The sequence below is a fragment of the Carcharodon carcharias genome, chromosome 31 (genome assembly GCF_017639515.1).
Source record: "Carcharodon carcharias isolate sCarCar2 chromosome 31, sCarCar2.pri, whole genome shotgun sequence".
Classification (NCBI taxonomy): Eukaryota; Metazoa; Chordata; class Chondrichthyes; order Lamniformes; family Lamnidae; genus Carcharodon; species Carcharodon carcharias.
Window position 1 is genome coordinate 26,548,784 of NC_054497.1, and position 19,995 is coordinate 26,568,778.

A 19,995-nucleotide genomic window follows, 5' to 3' on the forward strand; every position below is an offset into this window, starting at 1 on the left:
GGACAAAGATAGATCAGGAGTAAAAGTTCTAAATTGGGTGGTGGGGGGGGGGGGGGGGTGGCGGTGAAGACGGATTTTACAAAACTGAGAGGTGAACTGGCATACATCTACTATAAGAGAAAACAGTGTCAGATCAGTAAGAGGTTTCCAAAGCGAGATTCTATGGGCAGAGTGTAAACACATCCCCACAAAGAAAAAGGATGGTACTGCCAAATCTAGAGCCTCCTGGTTATCCAGACACATACAGGGTAAGATAAAGCAGGAAAAAAGCTTACGACAGTTACAAAAAGTACTGTAGAAAGCCTATAGAAAGCACAGTGGTGAAGTAAGAAAGGAAATTAGGAAAGCAAAGAGAGGATACGAAAAAAATATTGGTAGGTAAAATCAAAGAAAACCCAAAGATGTTTTACCAGTACACTAAGAGCAAGAGAATAACCAAGGAAAGGGTAGGGCCTCTCAAGTGGGACATGATAACTTGTGCGTTGATGCTGAAGATGTGGGCAGAGTTCTCAATGAGTACTTTGTCTCTGTCTTCACTGAGATGGATAGTGCAGACATTCTAGTTAAAGGGGAGGAATGTGATATATTAGATACAATAAGCATAATGAGAGAGGAAGTACCGGAGGGACTGGCATCCTGGATAAATCACCAGGGCCGGATGAATTGTATCCTAGGTTGTTAAAGGAAGCCAGCAAGGAAATAGCAGATACTCCGAGGATCATTTCCCAACCCTCACTAGGCACAGGTGAGGTACTAGGGCATTGGACGTCTGCAAACATTGTATCAATATCTAAAAAGGGTGCGAGGGACAGGCCGGAAAATTATAGGCTGGTCAGTCATACTTCGGTTGCAGTGGGCAAATTATTGGAATCAATTCTGAGAAACAGGATAAACTGTCACTTAGAAAGGTATGGGTTGATCAGGGATAGTCAGCATGGTTTTGTTAGGGGAAGATTGTGTCCTACTAACGTAATAGAATTTTTTGAGGAAGTACAAGGAGAATTGAGAAGGGTAGTGCAGTGAATGTTGTCTACATGGATTTTAATAAGGCATTTGACAAGGTACCACATGACAGACTGGTCAGAAATGTGAGAACCCATGGGATACAGGGGAAGATGGCGAGTTGGATCCCAAATTGGGTCAGTGACAAGAAACAAAGGGTAATGGTCGATGGATGTTTTTGCGAATGGAAAGCGGTTTCCGGTGGTGGTCTACAGGGCTTAGTGTTGGGACACTTGCTGTTTGTTGTATATATTAATGATTTGGACTTAAATTTGGGGGCATAATTGGGAAATTTGCAGATGACATAAAAAGTGGCTGTGTAGTTGATAGTGAAGAGGATAGCTGTTGTCTCCAGAAAGATATCAATGGTTTGGGTGAGTGTGCAGAAAAGTGGCAAATGGAATTCAATCCAGAAAAGTGTGACATTATGCATTTAGGGTGGGCAAACAAAGCTGGGGAATATTCAATAAATGGGAGGAGGTGGGTAAGATGGTAAATAAAGCATATGGAATGCTTTCCTTTATTGGGTGAAGTTTTGAGTATAAAAGCAGGGATGTATTGATGGACCTGTATAAAATGGTTAGGCCACAGCTGGAATTTTGTGTACAGTTCTGGTCACAACATTACAGGAAGAACATAATTGGTTTGGAGAGAATACAGAGGAGATTTACAAGAACGTTGCCAGGGCTAGAAAATTGCAGCTATGATGAAAGATTGGATAGGCTAAGGTTGTTTTCCTCATAACAGAGGAGATTGAAGTACTTGAGGTTACATAATTGAGGAGCCTAGATGGGGAAGACAAGCAAGAGTTGTTTCCCTAGCTCAGGAGCAATTACCAGAGGGTAATAATTTAAGGCGGTTGATCGGAGTATTAGCAGGGACATGAAGAAAAACTTTTTCAGCCAGAAGGTGGTGAGTGTCTGGAACTTACTGCCTAAACTGGTGGTTGAGGCTGAAATGCTCAACTCATTTAAAAGGTACCTGGATATGCACCAGAAGTGCTGTAACTTGCAAGGCTACAGACCAGGTGCTGGGAAGTGGGATTGAAGATGAGCGGCTAGTTTCTTTTTTGGCCAGCACAGACATGATGGGCTGAATGGCCTCTTTCTGCACTGTAACTTTTCTATGGTTCTATCATGAAGGGACTTGACAGGGTAGATAAGGAGACATTATTACCCCTGGCTGGGGAATCTAGAATGGGGGGAGGGCAAAGTTTAAGGGCAAGGGGCTAATCATTTAGGACTCAGATGTGGAGAAATGTTTTCATTCAGAGGGTTGTGAATCTTTAGAATTCTTCACCCCAGACGGTTGTGGATGTATCATCATTGACTGAGATAGACAGATGTCTGGACTCAGGAATGAAGGGATATGGGGAGTGGGCAGGAAATTGGAGCAGAAGCCCAAGATCAGCCACATTAAATATTAAATGATGGAGCAGGCACAACAAGCCATATGGTCTTCTCCTACTCCTATTTCTTATATTCTTGTGGTCAAATGGAGCAGAGGTCCCCTACCCTGATAGCAGCCATGGTGCCTTCATTCTGAAGCATCATGAGGAAGTCTGCCACGTGCTCCATCTTCACATCTTCAAGGAGAATCAGAGGGTAGCTGCTTGGGGACAAAGACTACCCCCTGTAGATTTGGCTCATGACTCTCCTCTGCCACCTGACCATGCAATATAACGAGACCTGCAATGCTACCGAGCCACCAGAATCATCGTGAACCAGACTGTAGGCACATCTCCAATGCCTGGACCACAAAGGATGAGCCCCCAAGTACACAATAAAATAAGTTTCCAAGTTCATGGTGGTCTGCTGCTTCCTCCATAACATCACAATTTCCACCAGGAATTCGTAGGCCACCGCAGGAAAACCCCTTTGATTCAGGTGTGCTGTCCGAGAACACATGCTTAGACTCTAGTTCCCATAAAGCAACTTCTCTTTACCACCATTCTCCCCAGTAACATCCATCTGTGACACCTCATCACAGCATCTTCTTGGCCAACATCTTAACAGTAAAAGCCATCAACCATTTTCATTAACATCTTTATCCAATTATACAAATAAAACGGAACTATTTATCTTTGTGCATTCTCTTCATGTCTGGCTTGTAGGGCCCTTAGCCTGTCCCACTTCGACACTGTGCTACCCCTGTGCTTGCAGCATTAATGGTGGAGGCTGCTGACTTTCACTGGGGTTAGGAGTGGCAAGTGCAGATGGCCTTATAGGGTGTCCTTGAGGTGATCTGGGCCAGAGGGCCTCTCCTTCGGATTGAACCACCTCTGCATGTGTGGCAGCAGTCTCAGAAATCCTAGTAATTTGCTGGAGCACAGGTTGCTGGACTTCCATGACAGCTTACATGCCCCTTTGAGCATTGAAATCCACAGCCATGATGGCAGCAGTCTAAGCATGGATCCCACAACCTCCATCTGATCCTCCACTGCAGCACTGAGACATTGTGTGCTTCACCAGACTCTGTATCAAGGCTGGGTCCGTAAGTGCTGTCATTCAATTGGCCATCACTTCTAGAGTGGAAAGGATACCTTCTGTCATGTTGGAACGGACTCCTTCATGTTGCACTGACAGTCATAGGAGCTGCCTGGCAGACCTGCCAATGCACCAAACGTAGTGGTGTGCATTTTCATCACTGTTCTCCTGTATACTACCCCAACATAGCCCTCACCTGAGTCCCTGAAGCAAAACTCAATTGTGATCTTGCTCTCTGGCGAACTGGCATATGGACAATCCCCCTGGCCTGGCAACACCCATTCATGTCCAGTAACTGACCATGTGCAGATCCCAACTAACAGCCTCAAAAGTGTGCACAGTGCCAGAATCTGACCTAGTGGCTGCAAGTGTCAGATCATCAGTTTTTTCTCTTTCTCCTGGGTTGCTGTGGCTTCTCAGGCAGCAGTTCTTAGGTATCTGAAAGCAAGGTAGGGATGAGGGAGGAAGGGAGGGGTGTGTAAAGCAAGAGGTCCATGGTCACACCATCTGCAGCATGTCAGATAGTAAGGTGAAGGTGAGATAGAATTGAGAAGGGGCATAAGGCTATAACATACCATTGTCCTGAATATTCTTGGTGGAGCCAGATGGCTAGTGTTCTGTACTGTAGTTGGCCCCATGATGCGAAGCACCATCTCCTCCGCTGGGCTCTCTGTTGCTCCCTTCTATTTTGGGGTACCTTCTCATGCAAGAGACTGAAGAATTTCAGCGACTGTTCTGCACTGTTTTGGTAATGTGCCTACTATAGCTGAATAGCTGAGGTATATGTAGAAGTGAGTCTGGCATCTTTGGAAAGTGTGAAGGTAAGATGGAGCATCTGAATTTTAGGCTCAAGTCTTGCTGGGTGGCTGATGGGCATGTGGTGCATTGAGCAGCGTGAGAGGTTTGTATGTGGTGGGTATGAGATGTCACGTGAAGATGCATTCACTGACCTTCAGCACCTGCCTGAGGTTATTAAACATTTTCCAGCACTGCCGCCAGGTCCTCGCTGCCAGACACCTTGCATTGATCTCCCTGCCCACTTGCTGCTACTCCCTTTGGGCACAATCATTGAGTGCCTCCTGATCCACCCAGAAACATGGCATCTCTCCTCCTGTCAACCTGCATGACTAAGGCCTCCACTGTCGCAGCAATGAACTGTGGAGTCCTCTCTCTGTCCTGGCGTTCCAGTTGACTAATTTCTAAGTTAACAGCAATGTCGTGTCCATAAGACATGAAAGAGATCATAAGCTGCTTAAATCAAACCCTACTTCCTGCTTATTTAAAAACAGACTTTGCTGGACCAAAAACATGGCTACTACAAGTCACATGATTTGCCAGCTGGCTACAGTTCTGGAAACTTCCAACAGTGATTACAGGACAAAGCTCAACCCTCATCCTTGTGGAAGCTCACAACTATCGTTGTGTGGACCCATTATAATCAATGAAACAAAGCAGCAACAGGCATCTGTCTCCCAGCCTGAAGTTATGACAAAGAGAGAGCCATTGAAACTCGTTATAATCTTTAGAATGATCGACCTAAACAGAGTTGATGTATTTGGTGACCGCCAGTTCCCCTGGCAGCATGTTTGGCCAGTTCCCCTGGCAGCATGAGGCGAATGGCGCTCTGGAACTCCCTGGCCGAGATGGTGCGGCACTTGTTGTAGTGAATGAGGTACAGATGCTAATAACCACCATCTGTCTCCCAAGGTGAACAACAGATTTTGACCAGAGGCATAGAAATTGATAGTTACCCTGAAACTGACATTAAACATCCAAACTGTCAACATCAAAGCAGGACTCCAGGCTAACAACAAAGCTTACCTCAAGTCTAAACCTCCTTGAAGCCTTGTTCTCTGGAAGATTCCTGCCATCATCTGTAAAGCGGACCAAGTCTCTACATACCAACCTCATCTAGCTGTGTCATCACCAACTTTAAAAGAATTCTGCAACTCCTGCTTTCAGCTAGCTGAACCCAGCTGAACTTTAACTCCTATGTGAAGGAACCCTCACTGGACTCTGACATGCAAGTGAATTAATATCAATATCTTTAATTTAAAAAAAAACTATCCCCTAGTTGTAAATCTCTTTTATTTCCTATCTCCTTCTTGTCTGTTTGTGTGTGTATGTAATTGCGACAACGATCCCGCAGGTTTGAATGTATGAATGAACAATACTTCTGACTTAACCGAAAGAGTTTTCTGTGAGTCACTTTAAAATTGAGGGTTTGGGGAAACATGCCACAGTCTATTTTAAGAATTAAAACACCTCTGCTTATGGACAGGTGGTGAGAAAAATAAAAGAGTTTAGTTTGTGCCTCCCCTTTGTCTGTAACAGCAGCCTTCTTTGATTCCTTGCAGCTTCCTTCTCTTTTTAAGAGGGACAAACTGCCTTGAAGAACTGGAGGCCAGCTGCAATGTTTGGTTCCTTGTTGTGTGCAGTCAGCCAGCGATGCCAGTTTTGCTGGGCTGCACGCAGGTATCATGGAAATGAGGAGGCATAAAGTTTGCCTGTTACCTGCCTCAATAGGAATGGGTGTGGCAGATTGCAAAATCTACAAGTCAAAACATTTGGAGCATGAGCAACACAACTGTTTGATTCCTGTCTGTCAACCAATTATCCAGCCATGCAAATGGCGAGTCTCAGGTGTCATCAGCAAAGCAGCAGATACTTCAGCAGCAGCATGAAGTGTGTGAACATCTGTAAGTTTCTAGAGGCAGTACTCTCCCATGCACAAATGATGGAAGAGCCCATCCATGCCAATATTGGTGACATTCCTCTGGTATGTGGGCCTCCTCCATTGAAAGAGTGGTGACCTTCATGGAGAGACACATAACGCTGAATGGATGTAGTGGGTTTGGGCAGATCATCATGGCATGGCCTCATCCATGAGATGTGTGGGGTGATCAATGGGTGAGCAAGATGAGCCAACCATGCAACTCCCCACTGCCAGCAGATGACACACTGCAGGCAACCACTGGAATGATGGGCTAAGAAGGGGCAGGATGAGAGTAATGGGGATTCCTCTCAAGGTGCTTTGATAACTGAAGGTACTGATTCCTCAGCCACTTGATGGTGACACCATGCATGTCAATCTAACGACTAAGGCAGGTCCTGCACAGATGCAGGTGGCCCCAAAAGTCCTGAGCTGCAGTAGGGCTCAAGCACCCAAAGGATGCAAGCCTTTGACCATCTCATGCACCAGAGTAAGAAAGACAGCAGGCTCCCCTCCTATCAGTTCCAGGCACTGGGACAGCACCCTGCAGAACCAATGGCAAGTAAATGATTAAGTGCACGGACTAGCACCTGGTGTTTCACTGGCTGATAATTATTTATTCAGTGCAGTAGCCTTTAATGTGTCATGAGAGTTAAAGGTATTGTGATGTAACTTATAACAACTTGTTAAAGATTTCTCACTCCAGCACTATTTTCCCCAGTTGGTTTGCTTCATTGCTAGATTTCAGACAGGAGGCCTCTTTCATCTTTGTTGAGATATTTTAAGCATTCACTGCAATATTGTAACTGAAATGCTGGCTTCCCAGCAGAGTTGAAAAAGGTCTACTATGTTAAAGCCTGAGAATATTGAGAAGTCCTGAATAAGAAGAGAAAGGATGGAACAATCAAACAGAAAGTAGCAGGCTTTAAGGAAGCAGACGTACAGAGTGGACGACCCAAGCTGGAAGCCAGGCATTGAAGACAAAAAATTAAATGGTTAATAAAATGTTTATCTGTAAGGTTGCTTATCTAAAATAATATAAACCAGATAGCAACATAGTTGAGGCAAAGCCTTTAGAAACTTGCCCCTCCAAACTGCATAGAGACCAGAATCTGCAACTACACTGTTGCAGGCAATTGTCTACATAAAGGATTTCCATTCTATATGTTTAACCAGCAGTTTCAATGTTAAATGTTAACATAAAGTATAATTTAATATTTGAACAGCAGGAAGTACAAACATCTTTAAAACACAGATGCAAAAATTAAATACATTTTATGAGTTAATCACTCCAGCAATACATTCTAAAATGAGATCTAGACTTTTTTGAGAAACCTTTAATGAATCTGCACTACTAACCTCTGACTTATAGTTGGCCTGGTTTTGAATTAAAGTGCCTATTAATAACCAGACAGAGCTAACCAGGTCATCAGAGAGAGATTCAAGGGTAGACTGCTCTGACCAGCTCAGCTCTAAAATCTTCTCCAGTAACTCCATCAGAGAGGAATTAGACAGTAGCATAGACACAACTGCATAGTTAACAGAGTACATTTTAAGTGTTTACATAATATGTATATCCATATTTGCATACAGTTGTCTTCATTTTTTAAAAAAAATGGCTGGAAATAAATATTTAAATGCAATTGACAAGTTTCATTTATTCTGAAAAAATGCCCAAAAGTCTTAGGCATGGATTTTTCTGTGCCGTCCTGACCTTAATCAAGCAGGATAGTGTTGGAAATTGGGCAGCAAAGCCTATCAATAACTCCTGCCCTGAGCTCTATTTTCCTATGCCCATTCAAGTTAACAAAGTCGCCATCCACTGTTTTCTTGTTTGCCACCATAAAAAATGATAAAACTGCTAAATATGCTTTCATGCCATCAATGATACCAATAACCACAAGAATCATAGAAGGTATCACTGGCAAGCCTCCTACCACACTGGTTAGAGGATGAGTGGCTAAAATTTGCATCCTCTCTCTCCATAGTGACCCCAATCACAATTCCTGACCTTCAATGAAAAATGTGATTTTCCCCTTTAGAGCTCTTTTTCCTCTCTGACTTTGGCCCATGCTTGTTCAGAATAATTCTTCAGGATTATTGCATTTCGCTTAACAGCAATAGGTTCTGTCTTGGTGACTGGGAGCTCATCCTACATACCTTATCTTTGACAGGAAACTGGACCAGGGTCACTGGGCTTTAAGGGGTATAGGCGGGGAAGTCCTGTCCCAATCTTTATGTGGTAGGATTAGAAAAATCCTACCAATAATCTTTAACACATTCAGATGTATTTAATTTACTTTTCTTCTCTTTAGGGCACAAGTCAATTTCTGATTGAGACGACCACCAAATTTGTAACATATTCCCAGACTCTGACATAATGTTCTTCACCAGATTATTACAAGCTGTACAGAAGCAGTTTGATGTGCCTCACCCATTCATTTCCTGTGCAGCAGCTAAACTACAGGATAATTCCTAGTGGGATGTATATGAAATCAGCAATGAAAGGATATTTTTCAAGAAAGGTCTTTTATCACTAGTCCATTCCTTTTTATGCCGCTTTACTTATATCTTTATCTTCAATAAACTCAGTAAGGAGAGGAAAATATAGGTAATTGTGAGAAAGATTTTCTCTACATTTAATCTATTTGACATTAGTTAAGAACAGTGGGAAAATATTCCATTGCCCCAGACTGACACTTGGCACAAAATTCAAAATGACTGCAAAAGAATAATTATATTACATCTTTAAATAGTGCAATTTAACAACAACAACTCATATTTATATAAATCCTTTAATGTAATGAAAAAGTCCCAAGGCATTTTACAGAAGCATTATAAAAGAAAATATGACAATGAGCCACATAAGATGACCAAAAGCTTGATCAAAGAGATAGTTTTAAAGATAAAAGCAAAATACTGCGGATGCTGGAAATCTGAAATAATAATAGTAAATGCTGGAAAGACTCAGCAGATGTGGCAGCATCTGCGGAGAGAGAAACTGAGTTAACGTTTTGAGTCCGTATGACTCTTCTTCATAGATAGTATTTTAAGAACTGTCTTAAAGAGGGAAAGCCAGGTAGAGAGGTGTATGGAGGGTATTTCGGAGCTTGGGGCCAAGGCAACTAAAGGCATGGCCACTAATGATAGAGCAATTAAAGTTGGGGATGTACAACAGGCCAGAATTAAGGAGTGCCAATATCTCGGAGGTTTGTAGGATTGGAGGAGATTACAGAGAAAGGGTAAATGTTCTGAGTGAATTATCCTGGCTTTGCCAAATCTCACAGGTGACCTGATCACAGCAAGAGGGCTTTTCCTGCAACTGAAACAGTAACTAAAATTGTATAAAGCTCAAGATTAATCAATTACCTCTGTTTTTGTTGTGGCTCGAAGCCTGTTTCAAACTGCAGTAGAAGAAATTAAAAGCAGGTTGGAGGATTTCTGTGCTCAGGGCTTTACATTTTCCTGCCAAGTTACTCACTTTAAGAATGTAAACAAAACATTCACTTTTAAATTCAGCAATTATACTATTTAACAAGCATTATAACATGCATATATTATACAAATACTGAACTTAGATGAAGGATGAAAATGTCAGTGTGTTAAAATGTGCTCATTGGGCAGGATCTTTAGGTTGGCGAGCGGGGGGGCATTGCCCACTCGCCAATGTGTAAAATGACACGGGATGACATCGGGCAGAACTCACAAAGTCACCCCACGTCATTTCTATTTTCAGGTCAGCGGGGGTGCAGCCAAATCAGCTGTGCACCTGCCGACCTGTCAATGCCTATTGATGCCATTTAAAAAGTACTTAATGTAATTAACAGACCTGCCCATCCAACCTTAAAGTTGGCGGGCAGGCGGGTTTAAGAAAAAGTATGAAAACTCATCCACGGGATGGATGAGGTTTCATGAGGGTTTTAAAATATTTAATAAAGGTTTCACTGAAAGTGATGGATATGTCCCAACTCATTTGACAGTATCATGAGGGAACATGTCATGGAAATTTTGTTTTTGTCTCATTAATATTTTTAAATTTGGAACCGATCTCCCTGATGCAGCACTTAGCCTCATGGAGATCAGTGTGCCCTTTTGCGCGCATGCACGAAAGAGCACACTCTCGGCTGAGGGAATCCCCCACACCCACCGGGAGCGCACAGCACTTCCAATGCGGACGTCACACTGGGCGGGCTTTAAATGGCCCGCCCTGTAAAATGGCAGTGCACCCTCGATCAGGGGCGCCAATCAAGCCCGCTCCTGCACCTCCATCCCAACGGGGGGAAAATTCTTCCCATTATTTGAAAGTCACATTATTTTCTCACTTACATAGAACAAACTTGGAGATGGAAAATGGAAAGCACATGCCATCAGCATAAATGTAATAATTCATGGTAAAGTTTAATTTGCACCATATGAAACAACAACTTACAATTATTTATTCTCTGAACTACAGCAACTGTTGTTATATGAGAAAACATATCAGTTTCTCTGCATGAATAACATCTCCCCAACCAGATCAATGACCAGCACATCTTTCTGGGATAGGCTGAAGGAGAAATCTTGGTCAGGAGCCCCAAAACTCTGCTCCTTTTCAACAAATGTCATGGGGCAAGGAATTTAAGTGGCCAAAAAGCATTGTGCTAAGAGTTCTGCTGAGGGCCCAATAAAGGCCACAAAACTGCCCAAGACAGCTGTTTAGCTGTTTCTTGGGGCTTTTATTAATTCCTCAACAAACTAAAGTCACTGAGTTGTCAGGAAGATTTAATAATTCTCATAATGTTATTGGAATTTATTGTAAAATAGTGCTATCCGTGTCTGAATGTGTCCATGTGTGTGTGTGAGACTTAACTGGTTTAAAGGCAGCTGGTCTGAAGGCTTTGATGTGGTACAAGGTGAGCTAGGTTTACATAGAAACATAGAAAATAGGAGCAGGAGTAGGCCCTTTGAGCCTGCTCCACCATTCATTATGATCACGGTTGATCATCCAACTCAATAGCCTGCTCCCGCTTTCTCCCCATATCCTTTGATCTCTTTTGCCTCAAGAGCTATATCTAACTCCTTCTTGAAAACATACATTTTGGCCTCAACTACTTTCTGTGGTAGCAAATTCCACAGGCTCACCACTCTCTGGGTGAAGAAATTTCTCCTCATCTCAGTCCTAAATGGTCTACGCCGTTTCCTCTGGACTCCCCCACCATCAGGAACATCCTTCCTGCATCTACCCTGTCTAGTCGTGTTAGAATTTTATAGGTTTCTATGAGATCCCCCCTCATTCTTCTGAACTCCAGCAAATATAATCCTAACCGACTCAATCTCTCCTCATATGTCAGTCTCGTCATCCCAGGAATCAATCTGGTAAACCTTCGTTGCGCTCCCTTATAGCAAGAACATCCTTCCTCAGATAAGGAGACCAAAACTGCACACAATATTCCAGGTGTGGTCTCACCAAGGCCCTGTATAATTACAGCAAGACATCCCTGCTCCTGTACTCGAATCCTCTCGCTATGAAGGCCAACATACCATTTGCCTTCTTTATTGCCTGCTGCACCTGCTTACCTTCAGCGACTGGTATACGAGGACACCCAGGTCTCGATGCGCATTCCTCTCTCAATTTACAGCCATTCAGATAATTATCTGCCTTCCTGTTTTTGCTACCAAAGTGGATAACCTCACATTTATCCACATTATATGAAATGTTAAATAGTTAAACATAGGTATCAAAGGAATATTTGCATTTTAAAATAAAACAGGCTAGATTGTTTTCAAAAGAGGGAGTGAAATGTGTCACTAGCCAGGTGAAGTTTAAAAACAGTGGCCAGGATCTTTAGGTTTGTGAGCGGGGGGCGGGGCCCACTTGCCGACACATAAAATAGCATGGGATGACGTTGGGTGGAACTCCCGACGTCACCTGCGTCATTTCAATTTTCAGGTCGGCGGGGTCACAGCCGAATCAGCTGTGTGCCCACCGGCCTGTCAAAGGTCTATTGAGGCCATTTAAAAAGTTATTGAGATAATTAATGGACCTGCCCGTTCAACCTTAGGATTGACGGGCAAGCTGGAAACCCTGGCGGGCATCGTAGGAAGCATGAAACCTCATCCACGGGCGAGATGAGGTTTCATGAGGGTTTTTAAATTTTAATAAATGTATGCTTTAAAGTGATGGACATGTCCCAGCTCATGTGACAGTGAAAGTAAGGATATAATGTTGGAATTGTATAAAACACTGGTGAGGCCACAACTGGAATTTTGTGTGCAGTTCTGGTCACTACATTACAGGAAGGACGTAATAGCTCTGGAGACTGTGCAGAGGAGGTTTACAAGAATGTTGCCCGGGTTAGAAAAGTGTAGCTACGAGAAGAGATTGGATAGTTGGGGTTATTCTCCTTAGAACAAAGAAGGCTGAGCGGTGACTTGATTGAGGTGTACAAAGTTATGAGGGGAATAGATAAAGTTGTCAGAATAAAATTGTTTCCCTTGATGGAGAATTCTAGAACCAGGGGACATAGATTCAAGATAAGTGGCAGAAGGTGTAGGGGGGATATGAGGAAGAATTTTTTTACGCAGAGGGTAGTGGGTGTCTGGAATTCGCTGCCCAAGTTGGTGGTAGAGGCAGAAACTTTAAACTCTTTTAAAAACTACCAGGAAGTGCTCCTAAAGTGCTGTAAGCTGCAGGGCCATAGGCCAGGTGCAGGAAAGTGGGATTAGAAAGGGCACCTGGGTGCCATCAGGCTGGCATGGACAAGATGGGCCAAATGGCCTCCTTTTGTGCTGCAACTTTTCTATGGATTCTCTGGTTTCTATGTCAGGGAAATTTTATTTTTGCACCTTCACCATTTTTAAATTTGGCACCGATCTCCGTGAGGCTGCACTTAACCTCAGGGAGATGAGTGTGCTCTTTCACGTGCATGCACGAAAGAGCGCACTCTTGCCTGAGGGATTCCCCCCTACCCATACAGGGAACACACAGCACTTCCTGGTGGATGCCCGCCCATGTAAAATGGTGGCGCGCCCCCAATTGGGGCACCAACCCGCGCCCACTCCTGCACTTCCCCCTCCGATGGGGGGGAAATTCTTCCCAGTGTGCTTATGTTTCCCAAAGGTTACTAGTAAAACTTTGTACTGTAAGATATTTTAAGGTAAAATCCAAAGATATAGTGAAACAATGGGAATTTGCATTCAAAGGGGAAAATATGTATAAAGAAGTGATGGTCGTGTGTAAGAGAAAACATTTTTAACATCTAATAAGTGTGAAGAGCCTTCAGCATCTATGCCTCAAGCTGCTGTCTTCAGAGAACTGAAGTTAAGAAAACTTACTTTGAATTCAACTGGTTCAGGGTATTGTGTGTCACCTTGCCTGGGGTCTTTTAAATCCATGAAATCTATCTAATGAAAGTGTAACTAGGAGTCAGATTAATTAGGGGATTTAGAAGTTATTATAACAGTAATTTGTAGACATATGTATGTGCTTAAGATCATTTCCCTTATTAATAAATGTTTAATCTAGTTTTGTTAAAACTTATAAGACTTGGTAGTCTTATTACTTACTGAATTCAATGCATGCATCTCAAAATTTATACAAATTGGAAAACAAGTTGCAGCAGTTGTTTCAAGGTTCCCTTTGGGATTTGAAAATTCAGCATTTACTATCGGCTGTGCCATAACAAGAAGACCATACAGTATGTCGAGCCTGCTCAAGTCATTCAATATGATCATGGCTGATCTTGTCTTCAACTTCACTTTCCCACCTGCTCAGTATTTTAATCTGGAGACAAATTGAACATGGGGAGGGTGGGATGAAGGCTCTTGTGAGTTGGATAACCTGGAAAAGTAGGATTCCTGAATGTCATGGAAAGATGCATCTACGACAGATTGGTGAGAATCAGGTTAAGTAGTTTAGTAAGTAATAGTAAATATTTCCTTCATGTTGTTTTGCTCAATAATTGCCACGGGTTCAGTGTGGCAGATATGTGCCCAGTTCAGAGCTCAATGCTGGGCTGTCTCTTCATGTTTTTGTAGTGGCTCTGAAGTTACATATAGATCAGAATGGGTAATGACAACAGGTTTTCTTCCCTAAAGGCATTAGTGAACCAGATGTGTTTCTATCACAATCCTGCAGGACTCATGGTCACCATTATTGATAGTAGGGGCCAAATTTTCAGTGTCAGGAAGACTCTGCATACCTTTAAAAATGGTGGGCGGGACAGGGATGCTGTCCCCATTTCTGACAGATCCAATTGCTGCTGGTAGGGGAAAGAGGGCAGGACAAGAGAGAAACCAGAATTCAGTGGGGCCATTTGAATTTAGTGCTGAGTTCAAATAGAATCACAGAACTGTTACAGCACAGAAGGCCATCCAGCTCATCGGGCCGAATCGTCGCAGATTTGCATTGTGCAGTAGCGGGTGGGGAAAAGGATGTTTTGCCCTCCAACCGCAATGGCAGGTTTTTGTGCTGTTTCGTCCCATTCTCACCTCATTAATTATGCATTCCTAGGAAACAGGCTGGATTGCTGGATTCACCTTAGGCCTTCAGTAAACTGGGTGTCATATTTAACTGCCACCCCTGCACAGAGGTAGCACTCTTCAAGGGATAGGAACCTGCTAGGAACTGATGGCTGCCAAAGGGAGGAAAAATGCTGCCCCCAGATTTAACGACGCTTCCGTCCAGCGTCTACTGGACACAGTGGAGGCCCACTGTGACATCCTCTACCCCTGCTCTGGGTGAAGATCAGCAAGCAAGGTGACAAATCCTGCATGGCAGGCAGTGGCAGTGGTGGTCAGTGCCAACAGCCTGCAAAAGAGGACAGCCATTCAGTGCCGAAAGAGGATGAATGGTCTCCTGCATTCTGCCAGGGCAAGCACTCTTTTCATCATTCTCAACTCTCACATTCACAAACACATCCACAGGGATTTCACTTACTGCCAGTTCAAGTGACATCACCATTCACTCTCTCAAACACACTTTCACTTTCCCTGAAGATGATGTCCTCATCCAATCCATTGCAGCACTCAACATCCACACACATGCCAGGCCTCCTTGTAATCTGGCCTGGCAGGTGTCATGCTTACAGTCTCTTCATCTGTATTCATGCAGGGCAAGTTGACACACAACAAAAGAGAGAGGTCGCAGACTGGTGGAGGAAAGCCTGAAATCAAGGTCCTCATAGACTTTGAAAATAAATTCATCCAGTTGGCCGGTGACAATCTGGGCCGTTCCTGTGCTGATGGTGAGGTTGGCAGTGCTCAACCAAGTGAGGATCCAGCAATGCAACATCCATCAGACAACCATGCTGTGAGTCAGTTCCTGTGTTCCGCAGTCCCCTGCCATGCCCTAATTACCCCTCCATGCTTTTGCAGGCACATCTGGGAAGCAGCCAAGGTGGTCCACAACCCAGGTCCTCAACTCAAGCCCCGAAGAAACTTCAGAAGAAGAATCTGATGACGCCCTCATTGAAGACCCATCACAGCGCTCATCCACACCCTCCACCAGCATAGAGACACACATCTCAGTGGGACTTAGTTCTAGAGCAGCCTCAGGGGCACAATCTGGTGAGCACATCACACTCACTGATCCATGGCAAGCGGTGGCAGGGATATCCCAGATGCCTGGCATTCGGAGGACTGCCGGAGGCCAGAAATCTGCTGAGTCTGAGTCAGATGAGGAGACTCTGGGCTGAGTCATACCTCAGATGCTAGGGCTGCAAAGGCAAGCATGGGAACATGAGGAAAGAATGTCCACTGTACACCTCAGATAGTAAGGCACAATGGAGGAGTCCACCCTACTTCAGTCTGAGGTGATAACACCAGCATGCCAAATCACTGAGGTCAATGCGGGTAGGATGGTGACTGCCGTGGAGGTCTCGGTCCAGGATATCAGTCCTGCACTGCTGCACGGGCTGAACTCCATCGCTGACAGCACAGTTAGCCTCCAACAGTGTCAACGTGAGAGGGGTGCGAGGCAGGTCAGTCTTACTCCAGCTTCCCCTTCTCCTCAAGGAGTCAGCCAGGGCTCATGGGCACCCATAGGGAGGAGGTGCACACCCTGGGGCCATCCACCCAGTCAACTCCGGGAGTGTCTGGCCCAACCGAATCCCCTCTTGCTGTGACCCTAGAAGCTCCAGTTCGTAGAGTCATAGAGGTCCACAGCACAGAAAAAGGCCCTTCAACCCATCGAGTCTGCGCCAGTCAAACAATTACCTAGCTATTCTAATCCCATTTTCCAACACTAGGCCCATAGCCTTGTATGCCACGGCATCACAAGTGCACATCCAAACACTTCTTAAATGTTATGAGGGTTTCTGCCTCTACCACCTTTTCAGGCAGTGAGTTCCAGATTCCCACCACCCTCTGGGTGAAAAAATCCTTCCACACATCCCCTCTAAACTTCATGCCCCTTACCTTAAATCTATGTCCCCTGGTTATTGATCCTTTCACCAAGGGGAAAAGTTCCTTCCTGTCTACCCTATCTATGACTCTCATAATTTTATACACCTCAATCATGTCCCCCCTCAGTCTCCTCTGCTCCAGGGAAAGTAAACCCAGTCTATCCAATCTCTCCTCATAACTAAAATTCTCCAGCCCAGGCTACATCCTGGTAAATCTCCTTTGCACTCTCTCTAGTGCAATCACATCCTTCCTATAATTCCAGAGCTGCACGCAGTACTCGAGCTATGGCCTAACCAGCGTTTTATACAGTTCTAGCATAACCTCCCTGCTCTTATATTCTATGCCTCAGCTAATAAAGGTAAGTATCCCATATGCCTTCTTAACCACCTTATCTACCTGTCCCGCTACCTTAAGGGACTGGTGGACACGTACACCAAGATCCCTCTGATCCTCGGTAGTTCCCAGGGGCCTACCATTCATTGTGTATTCCTGTGCCTTGTTTGTCCTGCCTCACACTTATCCGGATTAAATTCCATTTGCCACTGATAGCCCATCTGACCAGCCTGCCTATATCCTCCTGTAATCTAAGGCTCCTCCTCACTATTTACAATCCCAATTTTTGTGTCCTTCGTGAACTTACTGATCAACTCTCCTACGTTCAAGTCTAAATCGTTTATGTATACCACAAACAGCAAGGGACCCAACACCAATCCCCGTGGAACCCCACTGGACAGAGGCATCCAGTCACAAAAACACCCCTCAACCACTACCCTCTGCTTCCTGCCACTCAGCCAATTCTGGATCCAATTTGTCAAATTGCCTTGGATCCCATGGGCTCTTACCTGCGTTATCAGTTTCCCATGCGGGACCTTATCAAAAGCCTTGCTGAAATCCAAGTAGACTACATCAAATGCATTGCCCTCATCTACACACCTGGTCACCTCTTCGAAAAACTCAAATTGGTCAGACATGACCTCCCCTTAACAAAACCATGTTGACTATCCTTGATTAATCCATGCCTCTCCAAGTGTAGCTTAATTCTGTCCCTCAGAATTGCTTCCAAGCTTTCCCCACCACTGAGGTTAGACTGACTGGTCTATCGTTCCCTGGTTTATCCCTTCCTCCTTTCTTGAATAGCGGTACCACATTGGCTGTCCTCCAGTCCCCTGGCACCTCTCCTGTGGCCAAAGGGGTATTGAAAATTATTGCCAGCGCCCCTGCTATCTCCTCCCTTGCCTCACTCAACAGCCTGAGACACATTTCATCTGGGCCTGGAGATTTATCTACTTTTAAGCCTGCCAGACCACTTAGAACTTCTCCCTTTCTATGCTAATTTTTAAAATTATATCAGTCCTTCTGCCTGATTTCCATACCCAGATCGTCCCTCTCACTTGTGAACACTGACACAAAGTATTCATTTAGAACCCTGCGTACGTCTTCCGGCTCCACACACAAATTACCCTACTCTTTCCCTTGTAATCCTCTTACTCTTAATGTACTTGTAAAATAACTTTGGACTTCCCTTTATTTTACCTGCCAATGTTTTTTCATGCCCCCTTTTTGCTCTCATAATTTCCTTCTAAAGGTCCCTACACATTCTATACTCCTCTCAGGCTTCCACTGTTTTGAGCCCACAGTATCTGCCATAAGCCTCCCTTTTTCTCTTTATCCAATCAGCTCCACAGGATGAGGAAGGGGGCCACTGCATTACAGCAGGACCCCAAAAGCTGGCCGTGTCCTCTAGGTCTCAGCCCTCCAGGGCATGCCCATCAAGGTCATCACAGACAGGGCGTAGCTGTCAGCAGGCTGTCTCCACCTCTGCTGTTGATGTCTGGGGAGCACCAAAACTTAGGGCAGGGTTAGAAAGGTTAAAAAGATCTAGTTTTACAGCCTGGGCACGGGTGTCCATCACTTGTACATAATGTTTACTATTGTTGATAAACTCCCAAGAATGTCTCCTTGCCTATGGCTCCTTGTTCTGATGAGCAGTTTGTGTCACTCACATGCGAAACCTTGGTTCCTGCACAAGATAAAGGAAGGTGTCTCAGTCCAGGGCCTCTTCCCTGTGCTTTGTGCAACCTTTCCAGCACACTGATAGTGCACCTTCACAGTCACTGGACACATCAGTCATGACAGCACCTCGATGGGGTTCATCATTGCTGCCAGAATGTCCTGGGCTGGTGGCACAGAGCTCCATTATTCTTTCCATGTGCCCTCAGTACTTTTGAGGTGCGGGTGGCCCACCATCTGATCAGCATCTTTGTCCAATGACGGGTGCAGTCCTGAAGGGTTCAGCTCACGAAGGACGCCATAGGATCAGGAGAAGTTAGTTTCCCTGCTGCACCTCCATGATATGATCCTGTTCACAGAGCGCAAGTGAGCTGCCATTAGCCAGACAGGGGTCTGACATTCACATAAGTTATGTGAGGATCTATGGAGTGTCTCCACTACTTGTCATCATCATCCTCCTGAAATATTGGGACTATGGGCATTTGCTGTGCCTCCGTGACAGGAGCCTTACCACTGATGATATATGAGCCACCATCACTCAGACAGGAGTCAAACATTCACAGATACAAGGTGAAGATCTCTGGAATCTCATCACTGCATGTTGTCATCATCCTCCATGAATCTAGCAACTATGAGAGCCTCCAGAGTGCGCCAGCCTTGCCTGGTCTGTGCGATGGCCTCATTGCCGTCATCTTCGCCTTCAAAGAGCTCCTCACCCTCATCCCCATCAACGTACACCTCATCAGAGGAGACGTACAGCTCTTCCAGTTCCTCCTCAGGCAGCATCTCTCCCCTGTCCAGCACCGGCTTCTGAGGGGCATAGCAGGTGACGATGATGCGTGACACCCTCTGTGGATTGTATTACAAAGCTCGACTGGACCGATCCAGGCACCCGGAACTTCATTTTCAACATTTTGATGGTTTGCTCCACCCAAGTGTGACTTGCAGCTTGAGCCTCATTCTGCCTTCTCTCTGCTGTGCTGAAGCTGCCGCACAGACATCATCAGCCATATCCTCTGTGGGTAGTACTTGTCTCCGAGGAGCAACCCTGCAGCCTCTGTGGACCCTGGAAGATGTCAGGGATCTGAAACCTGCTAAGGATGTAGGAGTCATGGACACTCCGTGGCAACCGTGCACAAATCTGTAGGATGCGTTTGTGATGGTCGCTCACCAGCTGAACATTCAGTGAGTGGAAGCCCTTGCGGTTGATGTAGTTGACCACTTGTTGCCATTGGGATCTAAGCATCAAATGAGTGCAGTTGCTGGCACCCTGCACCTGTGGAAAACCTGAGATCTGCGCAAATCCCAGCTCTCTTACATCCTGGCTTTCCTGATCCGAGTGAAATGCACAAAGTTCTGACCCTTCGCGAATATGGTGTCCATGACCTCCTGGATGAATTT